The sequence below is a fragment of the Hyperolius riggenbachi genome, chromosome 4, assembly GCF_040937935.1.
Source record: "Hyperolius riggenbachi isolate aHypRig1 chromosome 4, aHypRig1.pri, whole genome shotgun sequence".
Taxonomy (NCBI): domain Eukaryota; kingdom Metazoa; phylum Chordata; class Amphibia; order Anura; family Hyperoliidae; genus Hyperolius; species Hyperolius riggenbachi.
This window is the reverse complement of record NC_090649.1, coordinates 417,497,650-417,514,855: the sequence shown is the minus strand read 5'-3', so window position 1 is coordinate 417,514,855 and position 17,206 is coordinate 417,497,650. Positions and strand designations below refer to the sequence as shown.

The 17,206-nt window shown below is 45.7% G+C and overlaps 1 protein-coding gene across 2 annotated transcripts in view; it reads left to right on the top strand.

Annotated features, from left to right (window-relative positions):
• VRK2 (VRK serine/threonine kinase 2) overlaps window positions 1-17,206 on the top strand; it is a 159,172-nt gene that overhangs the window by 129,939 nt on the left and 12,027 nt on the right. The window lies entirely within an intron of this gene.

Sequence of the window (17,206 nt, the reverse complement as noted above, 5' to 3'; positions counted from 1 at the left end):
AGTGGGGACGGGTCAATTTCCTCACCTGCTTATACAGTGGTTGCCTGGAGGTAACCCTGGTTTGTGAGTATAATTTTACTCCTTTACATTATACTAATTGCCAAAACCTACTACACCATATTGGGCTCTCGGTTCTCTCTTCTCTTGTATACGAAAATAGAAAACACAGAGAGAAATTGGGAACCCCATTGGTGTTGTATGCTACTAGTTTAAAATCTTTTCAGAAGACGAAGAAAGAACTTACAAACGTCCCTCGCTAATCCAGAAACCATGGTAAACATGTGCAGAAATCTGTGTTCACTCAAAAGGTGTTGGATTCAGATCGCTCTCCAGAAAAGAAAGGTATTGAGCAGTGTGCAGGTGAGAATTACTCTAACTGCTGGATCTCCTCTAATGAGGGCCGTATAAATCTGGATGGAATGGAGGCGCCCCTAGTATAATACCCTTAAAACAAAAGATGAAAAAGGACAAGCTGACCTCAAAGGATACTAATGACAACACGTTTCTCAGTTTATAACCAGCTTCTTAGGGTCAATACTGTTTCAAAAGTAGTGCTATGACTTTACTCAGAAGCACCTATACAATTTGTTCCTGCTGCCAGACTCGAACGTATAATCTTTCTTGAGCCAAATCATAGCACTGCTTTTGGGTATCAGACAAGTCAGGCGCATCTGGCTCCTGGACAAATCGGGCACTGCCACTGACTCTTATTGAAAATAATTGGCTAGGCAGCCCCAAAGGGGTAATTTGAGCCAGGCGGCGCCCATTAATTATAGTTCTTTGAGAAGGGTGGTTTTGCCAGAGATCAGGCGACTCACAGTGCATGATTTGTTGCATAATACGTATTGTTTTTTGTCACGTGACAAACACTTCCTCCTTCAACCCGGAAGGAGGAAGTGTAATCACGTGACCACAGCTTGGAACACATTGTGGGAGGTGCCGAGGGACGGATCAAATAAGACGTCTGATGGGTAAGATTTAACCCCCCCCCCCCCTGCCCACCTGCACAGGTGCTTTAATTACATGGATGAAATCCGAATAAGCCTATTCGGATTTCATCCGAATCTGTTTTTTTGAGCATCCCTGGTTGTCATTTGTACCTATAATACATTTCAATTTAGCGCTTCTTTGAGGTAAGCTTGTTCTTTCTTACTGTGCCTCCACCCCATCTATTGCATACCTGATGTACCAGAGTACCATTAACTATTTTGCTAATACTCTGCATATTTGCCAAACCCATATGTACAGAAAGAGCCCTGCCAGTACAAACATATCATCTAGAAAATATTTTTTCAAATCTAGAAGAACCTAGAAGTTATTCTTTAAAGGATACCTGAGTTGACATGTGACATAAGAGAGACGTGTATGTACAGTGCCTAGCACACACATAACTATGCGGTGTTCCTTTTTTTCCCTTTCTCTCCCTGAAAGTTACATATCAGGTATGTAAGTGGCTGACTCAGTCCTGACTCCTGACAGGAAGTGACTACAGTGTGACCCTCACTGATAAGAAATGTCTACAATAAAATACCTTCCTAGCAGAAAATGGCTTCTGAGAGCAGGAAAGAAATAAAAGGGTCAATAGTTGATAGATTTTAGCTCTGGAATACTTCAATGAATGTGTCATTGAGCAAAAACCGTAAAACCGTTAAAACTTAAAAAGATTTTAACATAAAATAAAACTGTGGAATATCTTAAAAAGCCATTTTTAGGAGAAGGAAGATAGATGCAATAGTTTATTTCATTCGTTTTTCGCCTCAGGTGTCCTTTAATACAAACATTTGCTGTATGGCAGAACACTACACGTTCTTTGTTTCATGAAAGAAAAGGTAACATACATTTCCACTTTTCCTGTCATTTCTCCTTAGCATAATTAAAAGCCTCAGCCAGTGACCTTTTTCAAACATATCTTGCACAGAAAGACGTCTTTTCCAGCCAATGCACTTGCAATGTGGAAGGGTCAAGATGCCTTACATTTTTAATATATCTTCTGAAATTTGGCCACGGGATAGTGCACAGCAGCCAAGAATGCTGGGTGCAAACTAACAAGAATGATGGGCTGATAGATAAACGGTGATTCAAGCATCAGTACACAGATGGTTCTGATTTGCGGTGTTTTAAGCTGCTTAGACTGAAGACATAAAATATCCTTCTCGTCATAAATTAGCTCTTTGGAAAAGAAACCTTGGCAATGGAGCTTTACAACCTTCAATTAGAAGGGGAAGACGAATCTGAATGACTGTGGTATTGACATCTGTAGGCTTGCATAGTAATCATTCCTAATAGAAATGAATATCTGTTTGAGGAGGTTTTTGCATGGCTAATTAGCCACCATTGAGGATATGTAATTTTTGCATGATCTCCCGATTGTCACCTTTCTCTTATGATACAATTAAATTGTATTGTAGCAGGGGAGACAAAGTCCAATAGAGTCACAAAGCATGTGAAATAGAAAATGGAATGCAACCAATATTGTCAAACATTTTCTAGGAATGGAGGAAATGTAACCTAAGGTTTAGAACGGAGTCTTTTTCTTTGTATGACTCGGATTGATGTTTCTGTAAGTTCTTACGAGGGAAAGTGTTGGCATTTGGTGAATTATAGTTTTCAAGTTGAGGGCCATTTTTGTATTAAACAAAAACGCGTGTCATTGCAATGCAAGCTTTATTTTGTGATTCAGTGTTATTTAAACTACATTACCAGCTTCTGGCAGCTATAATTTTTTTGGAAGTCAGGAAGTACTAATTTCATTTCTTTGCAACCATTGACAATCCGTGTTTTAGCACACAGAATACTCCTAATACACAACCTCCTGGAGGTGGAATTTAGCTACTCGGAGCTAGACATTTTATTTTAGTGTGTGTGTGTGTGTGTGTGTGTAAAATACACACAAATCCAAGAGGGGAAACATGTTGGTGCCTCTTAGTCAGAATACGCCAAATCCCTGGCAATCTAGTGGTCCCCAGGCTCTCATCCTCCCCCCCCCCCCCCCCTTAAGTACTGATGGCCCTGTGCGGCAATTTTCCCTGGCTACTTGGAATTCGGCTCTCTCCAATAGAAAGCATGCTGCAGCTTGTCATTCACCCTCCATTTCGAGAGCAGAGGCTCTGCTCTCTCTACACCAACGACTGGACAGAAAAGGAACATTTCCAAACTTCCGATGACTGCACTCTGTCGCTAAACCGCCCACCCCCGTGAGTATTGAGACATTTCCGGTGCCTGCTGCCTTGTGTGTGTGCCGTGCACCACTGAGTGTGTTATGGGAGCAAAGCAAGGAGAAAGAAGCCAATGAGGAAGGTGTGAGGAACCCAGTAGCAGGTGTGGCATTGTGAGAGCCATGAGGGAAACAGAGTTCCACATGTGCTACAATAGCTACTGCCAGATAGACGGAACCGACTTTTATGAGCTGGGGAGAAGAGCAGAGGAAGCCATAGGTCAAAAGAAGAGCATCACACTTGACTCATCTACACAGCTCTGGGGAGCTAGGAGGAGGACCAGCCACAGATGGCCACGGACTTCAAGACGCACGCTAGGCACAGTCTAATCACTGGCTCATTTTACTTTCATCATTTTCCATTTCACTGTACTCAGTCAGAAGCTTGAAAGTGAAACCACACAAGACATCACTGCACTAAGGACGCAAAAGGTTTAGTATAACTTATTCACCCTGGATTTCAACCTCTAAACCTAGGTGCGTCATATGGTCTGAAAAATACAGTGTGTGTGTGCAAGCACACTCACACACACACTCTTAGATGCGATCTTTAGAAGCACTTTTTATGATCGTAAGTGTAATCTGATAGTAGTTATCAATTGTTCCCCCAAATTGGTCAATTAGGGCATTCTCGTACTTCTTTTGATCTGGTGATCTGCAGATTGAAAGTGATGAATGCCATCTGACAATGTATACATTGGTTATAAGGTTGATTGCCATTTAAAAAAATATGGTGATTGCAGAAATGGTGGTGTATTTTCCACTATGTTGGTGGCCATGTGTAAAGATCCAGTATAAAACTGATTGCTGTAGCTAAGCCTCACTTTTAGGTAGTCCCCAGTTAACAAACGAGATAGGGGACTGTATGTTCCTTTTTAACCTGAATCATTATAAGTCAGAACACTTCACCTCTGTCCCTTGTGCCTCTTTCTGTTGTCCTCTGTGCTACCATTAGCCCCCCTGTGCTTCCTTTGACCCCCCCTGGGCCTCTATTACCCCCCGTGCCACCATTACTCCCCTACCCCCTGTGCCACCTGTATTCCTCCATTAGTGGTGTGTAGCTCCCCTCCTGCACACCCCACTCCTGTGCTCCCCAAAACTCTAACTACAATGCAGAGTTCTGGCACAGTTTGAAGCCGTGATTTACTCACCTACCTACTGGAGTCCAAAACTGTCTGTCCATCATCTCTGCTCATCTCCACCCCCCCCCCCCCTAGTGCCGGCATCTTTGCGTGTTGCATCGCTACATGTGTCATATGCAAGTGCCGACACTAGGGGGAGAGATGAGCGGTGAGGACGACGGACAGTGTTGGACTCTAACAGCGAGGTGAGAAAAGCTTCCAGCTGCACAAGTACTCTGCATTGTAGTAAGACTTTGGGGGGGTGCCCATCGGTAGACGACGAGATTGGCAGGCGTTCGTAAGTCGGGGGACTGCCTCTAATGTCATTTTTCTAAGTCACCTTTTTGGCTGGATAGTGTACTGGTTAAGTGCTCTGCCTTTGACATGGGAGACCAGGGTTCGAATCCTGGCTAGGGTCAGTAACCATTCAGTAAGAAGTCCTTGGGCAAGACTGCCTAACACTGCAGGGTGGCCCCTTGAGCATGCCCTTAGTGGCTGCAGCTGTTGAGCGCTTTGAGTCCAACAGGAGAAAAGCACTATACAAATGCTAGGATTTTTTTTATTTACAAATATGTCTGTCTCTATTGGTGCAGTAATACCTGTATACTATACACTTGGGCAGCCATTGACTTGCAGTGCTTTGGTGGGGAACAAAATAGAAGCCACAGTGTACTCACATATGGCAAAATTCAACCAGACTATGAACATTTTTACTTGAAGCTGAGCATCGGCATTTACTGCATATTATCAGTCATGGAAAGTCTTAGTGCCGTCTTCCTTAGAAGAGGTCAGATAACCTGCAAGGAAATAGCAAATGTAGTGATTAAAATCACATTCCTTTAATTCTTTTTCATACTAATTAAGTTCATTGATATGGAAGGAAACTTACTGTGAATGGGCCAAGGCTTATGAATATGAATTAAAACCACAAAGCCTTCAGGAATCTTACCCAGCAAAGGTTAATAATAAATTCACATGGACTGTTGATATAAGGCTGAGCCTTTTTGTCAAGAGAGAATGCCCTCCTTGGATGCAGAGAAAAAAAGAACAATGCATTTATTATATTCTATAGTAGAGAGATGAGAACGCAACATTTTACGTAAAATGTTACACTCTATCAAAATAAAAAAGGCCGTCATTTTAACAACGGCCGCAGCACAGTAGACCTTGTCAAGCCGAGCATTCCTCAATCTGTCCTTATTTTGGAGATGAATAACCCTTTTTAGGTCAGTTCCACTTCTCCCTTCTTCATCCCACCTTTTTCATTAAACGCCATTTCGAAGACGCTTAACTGCTTAAAGTGAACCTGTTACTTTCTCTCACATAATGAACTGGGGCAGATTAATGACACATGAAATTCTTGTTTAGCTTGACTGCAGTTTCCTCCTGAAGACATTTTACTTTTGCCTAGATAAAGGGGCTTCCTCACAGTCAATTATGACGGAGAAAGCGGGATGAATCTCATCACAGATGCTTTCTTCTGAACCTAAGCTTTCTTCTGTAAAACGGCGCACAAGGCAGATAAAGTCTTTAAGTTCAGTGCCGTTGTGCAGAGTTGTGACCAGCTTCACACCCTTCTAAGGCGCAGGCCTCAGAAAATCCCTCTTATCTAGACAATGGCTAAGTGTGTGGGGATTGTGATTACACGTTATACTTTGCTAATCATTTTTGACAGCAATCAGATTATTTTTAAGGCACAATCAGGGACAGTTTGTTTCTCTCATCATACTCCAGGACAGCTCACCTGAGATTACCATTGAGTCCCTCCCCTATGGAAACAAATGCAAATTAAATCAATTAACCAATCAGCCCCTGGCCGCACCCTATATAGCCAGTCCCTTCCTTCCCCTCCTCAGTTCTTCATTGTTTCCACTCACCCATGGACTAGTGCAGAGTTTTTATTATTTTATGCACCGTAGGAGCGTGTTATAGCACCTATGGTAGAGATAGGTTTTTTTCCCCATGAGAGAGCAGTCTATGCTTGTGTTGGCAGGGCGGATGGAGGTGTTGGCAAGGCCGGGGGGCTGGAAACACTACCTGTCGGCGAGGAACGCTCTGGAGGAGAGCCGGGAGCGCCCTTTCTCATGGCCGCCGTTTATGAATAGTTGCAGCGTCTTCCTGGAGGCAGGAGGTCACGTGGACGCGTTCCGGAATCCGGAAGGAGCGGAAGTAGTAGCGCGGAAGCTCCGCCCACCGCAGTGCGAGTGGTGATTCAGCCGGAAGGGGTTCTTTGACCTCGGGAGGCGGGGCTGAGAGCGGAGATCAGCTTTTAAGCTGCGTGGGCCACGTGAACGCGGGCACGCTGTCAGTGCGGACATGGAACAAGCGGAGGCCACCGCAGACAGCAGGGTACCAGCTGCGGATGAGACAGCTCAGCAGACTCAGGTACTAGGCAGTTCTGATCCCTACACAGGTTAATGTTTGGCAGGGTGGAACTGACAGGCATTGTTTGTGTCTTGTTTTGCAGGAGGTTAGGAAGCATGCAAAGTCAGCCCAAAAGACAAACAAGTGCTCTAAATGTGGGGATGTTTTACCACCTACTTGTTCTAGGTCCTCATGTGACAAGTGTAGGCATAAGGGGGATGCTAGCACAGATACTAATACGGTGATGATAGACTTAATGAAGTCAATGAAGAGAGAATTGACAACCACATTTGCGGCCTTCAGAGCTGCTTTCCCCACGCAGCCACAGTCCCAGCCTCAGGCGACGGTACAGCCCCAGGCCCCCCCCCCCCCCCGCCCCGGGCGATACCGGCCGGAGAGCAACCGCTGGAACACGGTCCGCAGCGGCCATCACAGGGGTTGCCTGCGATTTTGGGGCTAGTTGAGCCTGACTCTCCCAATGAATCTTGCGAGGAGGGTTCATGGGAATCATTGGAGGAGGGGGAGGCTGGAGATTCAGAGGGCCAGACAGCTTCCGCATCTATAGCGGCCAGGTATCTATTTAGTGTGGAGGATACAGCAGAGCTTTTAAAGGCTGTATACGAGTCCGAGAATATCCAGGACTCTACTCCAGCCACATCGGTTCAGGATGATATTTACAGGGGACTGGAGGAAACCGGTACTAGAACGTTCCCGGTGCACAAATCTATTAATAACGTGATATCGGCTCAGTGGAAACAGCCGGAAAAGAGATTATTCATACCAAAGTCATTTAAGAGACGTTTTTCCTTTAAGCAGGAGGATCAGGATGTATGGGGAAAGTGCCCTAAATTAGATGCGCCATTAGCCCAGTACTCTAAGGCAGCAGACTTGTCCTTTGAGGACGCGGGCAGCTTAAAGGATCCAATGGATCGTAAGGCAGAGATTCTTCTGAAAAGAGCATGGCAGGCAGCGTCCTTTGGGTTTAAGCCCGCCATTGCAGCCATCTGCCTAACGCGGAATTTGGAGAAGTGGATGAGGGGGTTAAAGGCACACTTAGTGGCAGGTACCCCACATGAAAAAATCTTGGAATCCCTACCAGTCATGTCCAAGACAGTGGCCTTTTTGGCTGACGGGGCCACTGAATCTTTAAGGTCCACAGCCAAGACAACTGCTCTCATAAACTCCGCTAGGCGCGCAGTGTGGCTAAACACGTGGGAGGGGGATGTATCCTCCAAACATCGGTTATGCGCTATGGAGTTTGGGGGGCAGCTGTTGTTTGGCAAGGACTTAAATGACATACTTGAGAGGTCCTCAGACAAGGCCAAAAAGTTCCCGGACAAAAGGAAGAGGGGAACAAATAGGTCCTTTCAGGGGAGACGATATGTTCCCAGACGAGAAGGAGGCAGACAGAGCTCACAGCATCCACAGCAGCAGAGAACTAGGAGATGGACTTATAATGCAGGAAGGGGAAGGTCTACCTTCCTGTTCAATAAGCCACAGCCAGTCTCTGCAAAGCCTGACAAATGACAGAGACTTACAGGTGGGGGGAAGGCTTCTTTATTTTTTTCAAGCCTGGCAGAAGATAACGGGGAACGGTTTTATTTTGGAGTTAATACGGAATGGTTACAAAATAGAATTCCGAGCCCAGCCCCCCAGGAATTTTGTAATCACAGGAACTCCCAGGGACCCGGAAAGGGCGGAAGCAATTCAGTCCTCTGTGATAAAGTTGTTACAACAGAGGGTAATTCAGAGGGTTCCGGTCCAGGAATATTGCAGGGGGTTTTATTCACGAGTGTTTGTAATTCAAAAGCCATCGGGGAGGTACAGAATGATCCTCAACTTGAAACCCCTGAACCCTTACATTCTGGAGAAAAAATTTCGGATGGAGAGCGTCGCATCGATCCGCAATTTGATTTGGCCAGAGGCGTTCATGGCCACCTTGGATTTGGAGGACGCTTACCTCCACATCCCTATCCATCCGCATTTTCAGAAGTTCCTGAGATTTGCGGTAGTTATGGGGGACGCGGTATGCCATTACCAATATCGCGCCCTGCCATTCGGAATATCCTCCGCTCCGAGGATATTCACGAAGGTAGTAGCAGAGGCCGTCGCGCATCTACATCTCCAGAATGTAAGGGTTCTGCCATATCTGGACGACTTTTTAGTTTTGGCAAATACCGAACAGGTCTTAAAAGAAAATTTACAGCTCTGCATCCAAACCCTGGAGACTCTAGGATGGATAGTGAGCAAAGAAAAATCGTGCTTACAACCCACTCAAACAGCTCTATTTTTGGGGTTAATATGGGACTCGAGTCAGGAAAGGATTTTGCTACCAGCGTCAAAGGTAGACAGGTTGATGTCGATGGTGAGGGACTACGAATTAGCCCCGACAGTTTCAGTTCGACAGACGATGACCCTGTTAGGACAGATGACGGCAGTAATCCCGGCAGTAGAATGGGCGCAAGCTCATATGCGGGAATTACAGACATGGCTACTACAGATGTGGGACAGACAGAAGTCCTCCTTGGACAATCACTTGCCCCCTCCCCCACAGCCAGTATTACAGTCGCTCCACTGGTGGTTGGACGCAGACAGGTTAGCCAGGGGGCGGCCCTGGATGCAGAAGTATCCGGTAAAAGTTTATACGGATGCCAGTGCCTGGGGTTGGGGAGCCCACTGTCAGGGGCATCAAGTGCAGGGGCAGTGGTCTCCACAGCTCAGTCGGAAGTCATCAAACTTCAGAGCTGATGGCTGTCAAATTGGCACTACTGTCGTTTCAACCTCAGTTACACAACAGAGAAGTAACGTTGTTTTCAGACAATATGGTCACAGTGTCCTATATCAAAAAGCAGGGGGGAACCAGGGTCCAGAGTCTCAGAGAGTTAACCATGGAGATCTTAGTCTGGGCAGAGGAACAGGTGACGTCACTGACGGCAACCCACATACAGGGGACCCGGAACCGTTGGGCAGATGCGCTCAGCAGATCAGCCCTCACAGAGGCAGAGTGGCAGCTGAACCAGGACGTTTTCAATCAGATAGTGGCTCAGTGGGGCAGGCCAATATTGGATCTGTTTGCCACTCCGCAGAACGCGAAGGCAGCAGATTTCTGTTCCCTGCATCCTTCCTCTTCAACAGACCGGTTGGACGCACTAACAGTAGAATGGCCCACAGGCCTACTGTACGCTTTTCCCCCATTCAACCTGATCCCAAGAGCCCTCAACAAGTTGAGACACTCACATTCAGAAGTGATATTTATAGCACCCTGGTGGCCGAGAAGGGCCTGGTTCCCGTTTCTACAGACCCTAAAGATAAGGGGCCCTTGGCACCTAGGGGCCAGGCCAGACTTATTGATACAGAACGGCCAGCTACATCCAGATCCGGGGTTTCTCCAGCTCACAGCCTGGATCCTGAAAGGCAGACGTTGAGTGGGTTAGGATTTTCACAGAGGGTTATTAACACGCTGTTAAAATGTAGAAAAGAAAACACACGAAAGATTTATTCCAAGGTATGGACGGTTTTTTGTTCTTGGAGGGAGAAGAATAGTGTCAGGTCAAATGACACAAGATTTATTTTAGAATTTTTACAGGATGGAGTGGACATGGGGTTGGCAGTCAGCACCCTCAGGGTCCAGGTGTCAGCATTATCAGTTTTTTTGGACAGGCAGTTGTCAACTGAGTTACATATAAAGAATTTTCTAAAGGCAGTGGCCAGATCACAACCTATACCAGTAAAGGTGGTACCTCCCTGGAGCCTATCACTGGTTCTTGATTTTCTGATGTCAGAATTTTTTCAACCAGCAGATACAATCCCTATTAAGCTACTGACATTAAAGGTAGCCTTCTTAGTCGCCATTACGACAGCAAGGAGGGTGGGAGACATACAGTCCTTGTCAATAAAGGATCCTTATATGATAATCCACCCAGACAGAATAGTCTTCCGGCCAGATCCAACATACCTACCAAAGGTGGTCACAGGATTCCATAGAACGCAGGAAATTATTTTACCATCCTTTTCCACAGATCCTAAAAATGATAAGGAAAGGAGGTTGGCAAGTCTGGATGTAAGACAGGCGATTATTACCTATTTACAGAGGACACGGCAGTGGAGAAGGTCCAGCCATCTGTTTGTTTTATTTTCAGGCAGCCGTAAGGGGTTACAGGCTTCAAAAAGTTCCATAGCCAGATGGATCAGGGAGGTTATAGGATTAGCTTATAAGGAGTCAGGTGGTGAAACACCCACAAACATAAGAGCACATTCTACGAGGTCCTTGGCAGCCTCCTGGGCGGAGAGATCAGGAGCAACATTAGACCAGATATGCAAAGCAGCTACATGGTCGGGACATTCGACATTTGTGAAGCACTATCGGGTGGAGTTACTATCCAGCCAGGATCAGACGTTTGGACGCAAGGTGCTTCAGGCAGTCATCCCACCCTAAGGTAAAGAGTTCTCGCTGGTCTCAGGTGAGCTGTCCTGGAGTATGATGAGAGAAAGGCCGTCCTACTTACCGGTAGTAGTGTTTCGGCGAATACTCCAGGACAGCTGCCTTAGTACCCAGCCCTAATTTTGCGGATATCAGAAAGATAATTAAATGACAGAATGGGGTGAGCTAGATACTCTTCTATTGAACTGAGGAGGGGAAGGAAGGGACTGGCTATATAGGGTGCGGCCAGGGGCTGATTGGTTAATTGATTTAATTTGCATTTGTTTCCATAGGGGAGGGACTCAATGGTAATCTCAGGTGAGCTGTCCTGGAGTATTCGCCGAAACACTACTACCGGTAAGTAGGACGGCCTATATGCAATAAATAAGGATGTTAAGTGAGATACAAATATTTGTGTATTTTGGGTGCTTGGCAGCATAATAATAATATGTACGGTAAGCCAATCAATGCTGCTGCGGGTCACTTATATTTTTTTGTATGATGTGACACAGGACAGAAGCAGCCAAATGAATTCTGAGCTGTTCAGACCTACTGTCTGCTCAAATCCAGCTAAATACAGTCACATTGGTTAAAGAGAGTCTGAAGCGAGAATAAATCTCGCTTCAGACCTCATAGATAGCAGGGGCATGTGTGCCCCTGCTAAACCGCCGCTATCGTGCCGCTAAATGGGGGTCCCTTCACCCCCAAATCCCCTCGGTGCAGCGGGGGAGCGCTTCCTGGGTGGGACAGGGCTAACCGCCGCAGCCCTGCCCCACGCGCATCTGTCAGCGCGTATCTCCGCCTCTCCCCCGCCCCTCTCAGTCTTCCTTCACTGAGAGGGGCGGGGGAGATGCGGCGATGCGCATCTGATAGACGCGACTGGAGGCAGGGCTGCAGCCGTTAGCCCTGCCTCCAGGAGCGACCAAGTCTGCGACCAAGTGTTGCAGTGGGGGGTTTGGGGGTGAAGGGACCCCCGTTTAGCGGCGCGATAGCGGCGGTTTAGCAGGGGCACACATGCCCCTGCTAACTATGAGCTCTGAAGCGAGATTTATTCTCGCTTCAGAGTCTCTTTAAGCGGTGTTTCATGATACAGATAGACAGTGACCGAAACAGTACAGCCAAAGCAACCCAGAAGTTTATTAACCTCCTTAGTGGTAACCCAGAGTCAAGCTTGGGGCTGGAAATCCACAGCTCAGAACGGTAAAACCTGAGCCTTACTCGCGGTGACCTCCGCGAGGTTGATGCAGAGCATAGTACACAGCGGGCATTTCAACTCACCAACTCCGGAGTCCAGATGCCGGCAGCCATTCTTCTTTCTGTCTTCTGAGGTTCTGGATCCCTCTAGTGTGACGGCCGCCTGTCGTCATGACGACAACCGGCGATCTCACTATACGGGTACAGAGCCACCCAGAGGACGGGTGCGCTGGATCCCAGCGAGGGGCTGCTGCAGGCTTTCTGGTGTCATGATTGTTTCACAGTTTTGAAGGGACTAAAAGCATGCAAAAAAAATTGCACCACATTTAGACCCTAAAATCTGAAAACCATTATACCGCCTGGGAGGTTAAAGCAAAGTAGTGGAAAATGCCTGAATGGCCAAGTCAGTCACCAGATCTTAACCCAATTGAGCATGCATGTCACTTGTTGAAGACTACATTTCAGACAGAAAGGCCCACAAACAGCAACTGAAAGCTGCTGCAGTAAAGGCCTGGCAGAACATTTAAAAAGGAGGAAACCCAGGATATAGTGATATCCATGAGTTCAAGACTTCAGGCTGTCATTGCCTGCAAAGGGTTTTCAACCAAGTATAAGAAATTATCATATTTCCAGTTATTTAATTTGTCCAATTACTTTTAAGTCACCGAAAAAAAAGGGAATGAGTTTAAAAAAAAATGCTTTAGTTGCCTCACATTTTATACAATCATTTTGTTCATACCATTGAATTAAAGTCTGCACTTCAGCTACATCTCAGTTGTTTCATTTAAAATTCATTGTGGTAATGTAAAGAACCAAAAATTAGAAAAAAAAAATTGTCCAAATATTTATGAAACGCTGTAGGACTGAAGGGGTGGGTACACATGCATCTAATTTATATAGGCCAATCATTGGCCAATTTTACTACTTCCAACAGATTTGAAATGCTATGAACAGATTGTGCAGCTAATTGCTCATACAACGGTACATGGAAGTGGTATAATTTTCAAATCATTGGTCAATCAAAATTGGATGTGTGTACACACCCTACCTTACGGGATGGGAGTATGCAGCTGGAGATTAGTTAAAGAGACACGGAAGCGAAAAAAAAATATGATGAATTGGTTGTGTACTATGAATAATTACTAGAAGATTAGCAGCAAAGAAAATATTCTCATACTTTTATTTTTAGGTATATAGTGTTTTTTTCTAACATTGCATCATTCTATAATATGTGCAGATTACACAACACTCAGCATTCAAAATGAGTCTTTCAGAGCAGTCTGTGAAGTAATGACCTCTCCTCTGGCAGATAAAAAGTAAATAGTCCAGGAACAGTTGAGATAATAAAAGTCATAACAGCCCTCTCCACGACTAACTTAGTCGGAGAGCTTAATGGCTTGTTTGCATAGAGATAACAACTGGAGTTTCTCAACTCTTCCTGTACTGGAAACAATTAGACTGATGTATCTGATCTTAATGTTTTATTTCTTAGCTGTACTACACATACAAATCATATCATATTTTTTCACCACTATAGAGAAAGGGGTGCACAGGACCACTGTCAAGCAAAACTCCAGAGTGCTCAAAGCCAAAAAAGTTCCAGTTCCACGAAGCCAGTTACTGTTTAGACACAAGCGGCTGGGCACGTCCAGTTAAAAAAGCTATTTATTGAAAAAGTTTTAAAAATTATGCATCAGCAACACAATAATGCCAAGGGAGAGAGGGATAAGCATGCAAGACTGGTCATATCATATTTTTTTTTTTCGCTTCAGTGTCTCTTTAAGAGAAGATGAGAAAATAGGAATATAATTGTTTTTATCTTGCAAGAATATTGTGCAAAACATTATATAATGTAAGTATAATTTTAGAAAACAGATGTTCTGTTAAGTTTATGTTAAAGTGACCCTTAAATGATTTCTTTCATTCTCCTCTTCCTAAAAATTACTTTTTTTTTTTTTTTTTTGATGCATTGTGGTTTTATTTTATACTTAAACATTTACAAAGTAGATTACATGTTTTATTGTCTTTGCCTATTATGTGTCCCATAGTTAAAATACATAAACTATTGATCTTTATCCATCACTCCCCTGCCTACAGAAGTTGTATTCTGCCAGGAAAACTTTTATGGCTGTAATTTGCTTATCAGTGATGTTTACTAAATTCCCGACAAGGTACCAACAAGACAAAAACTGTGACTTTCATGCTGGAAAAATTCTCTTTCAGGCAGCAAAATAAAAAAAGTAAACCAGCCTGGTTATTAACCTTCCTGGCGGTAACCCCGAACGTAGTTCGGGGTAAGCCGCGCAGGAGGTTTTCTCAGGCCCTGCTCGGTGGATTTTCGTAATTTTTTTTTTTTTGCTGGACGCAGCTAGCACACCGATCGACGCTGGCCCGTGCCCAATCGCCGCTATCCGGCGCGGCGCGCGCCCCCCCCAGACCCCGTGCGCTGCCTGGCCAATCAGTGCCAGGCAGCGCCGAGGGGTGGATCGGGACTCCCAATGATGTCACGACGTCGCTGACGTCATTCCGCCCCGTCGCCATGGCGGGGGGATGCCGCTGAGCAGCGGCTATCATGTAGCGAGCCCTGGAGGGTTAAACTGAACCTCCAGACTAAAAATATACTCAGCAGCACTGAAAAGGCCTGGTGTTTCTTTAACAGTTTCACAGCATCAGAACTTTGTTTTTCTTACCCAAGTCTCATTTTTGGCTGCACAGAAGCTAAGCTCCGCCCCATCAAAGAAATATGCCTAGGCATTTTTTCCCTGATGCTGTGCAAAGCCTGATGGGATTTCTGATGTTGTGGTTCTCGTTCTGCTTTAGTGCAAATGTGTTTATTTAAATTTTGAATTTGAGATTTTAAGCCTAGCGCGTGCAGCTGGTTGGGGTGCTCAGGACACAGGACAATTGTAACTGTCTCATGCTCCCTGTCACCTCCTTTCAACCAGAAAGATGGCTGCTCCTATGAAATCACAAACATTTGTTTGTTCTTTTAAAACCGGGTGGGTAAGAGATGATATTGCCTATCTATTTTAATTAACATAACTAATGTAACTTAATGACAGTATGTTTGTTTAGGCTGAAGTTCCTCTTTAACCATTTCCGGTCCAGACGGCTCTGGCTGACTCAGAGCTGACTGTGCCCTTCTTAGTACTGTGATTTCTGTGATTGACTCACAGTAATCACGGGGTCATGAGCCAATGAAATTGGCCCCTGACTGATATGCAGAAGCTCTGCTGTCAGTGTGACAGTAGAGCGAGTGGGTGCAGCAACACAAACAGTGACAGGTACAGCAAGATTGATGAAAACGCGCGGCGGGGGATGATTAAAATAGACTGCCTGGCAGTAATAACTGGACATAGACAGGGCATAGATTTCAATAATCAAGGTCCAGAAGAGGTTAATGTGTTTTGCACTGTATATACACGCTTCTCTCATCATGTTACATTTCACCTCGGGTACACTTTTAAGAAACTGGGCCTGAACTTCCACTCTGCGTTTTATGGAGTTTCTGGGAGTAGATAAGGAAAATAATTTTGACTTTTAACCACTTGCCGACCGCACGCTTATACCGTGCGTCGGCAAAGTGGCAGCTGCAGGACCAGCGACGCAGTATTGCGTCGCCAGCTGCAGGCTGATTAATCAGGAAGCAGCCGCTCGCGCGAGCGGCTGCTTCCTGTCAAATCACGGCGGGGGGCTCCGTGAATAGCCTGCGGGCCGCCGATGGCGGCTCGCAGGCTAAATGTAAACACAAGCGGAAATAATCCGCTTTGTTTACATTGTACGGCGCTGCTGCGCTAAGGCAGATCGGCGATCCCCGGCCAATCAGCGGCCGGGGATCGCCACCATGTGACAGGGGACGTCCTGTCACAGGCTGCACAGGATGGATAGCGTCCTGTGCAGCCCCGATCACCGGGGGGACAGGTAGGAGAGGGAGGGGGGTGAATGTTGCCGCGGAGGGGGGCTTTGAGGTGCCCCCCCGCCAGCCACACGCAGGCAGGAGAGATCGGACCCCCCCAGCACATCATCCCCCTAGTGGGGAAAAAAGGGGGGTGATCTGATCTCTCTGCCTGCACCCTGATCTGTGCTGGGGGCTGTATAGCCCACCCAGCACAGATCACATAATACAATGCTGGTCCTTAAGGGGGGGTAAAGGGTGGGTCCTCAAGTGGTTAATATGTCAAAACAGCTTCTACATTTAGTATTAATTTTATAGAACAGATATCTGCTGTTAAATAATTTGTGGTCTTGAAGGATAGCTGAAGCAAGAGGTATATGGAGGCTGCCATGTGTATTTCCTTTTTAAAGAGACTGAAATCTCACGTTTTACCTACCGTACTTTTCTTATATAATCCTGTTCAGCATGAATGCCCTAGCAGAATCGTCGCATCCCCGTGGCAGATGGTGGATTTATTATAGAGAATGCGACCTGCAAAGTTCTAAGACTTTGCAGGTCGCAGATCATGCTGCCCTGGAGAGGCAGTGCTTTGAGTTGTAGCTCTGCCTCTCTGCAATCAATCTCCGCCCCTCTCAGTGAAAGAAGACTGATGCTAGGTACACACCATACAATTTTCTGTTAGATTCTTCTGTTAGCTTTTTTCCATGTTGTAGGTAAATCTAACAGAAAAATCTAACAGAAAATTGTATGGTGTGTACCTAGCATCAAAGGGGCGGGGAGAAGCAGCGATCTGCAGAGATTGACTGCGGAGAGGCAGAGCTACAGCTTAAAGCTCTGCGAGCCCGGGGGCTATGTAGTAGTACTCAGATGTAAATAATGCCAGCTTTTGTGCAAATTAAATGCAACATGGAACTGAGCCAATCAAGAACATTTTCTGTTTATTTTGATCCCCGTTGTCGACTGCTATTTGACTAACCTTTTACCAACTCTCACAATTA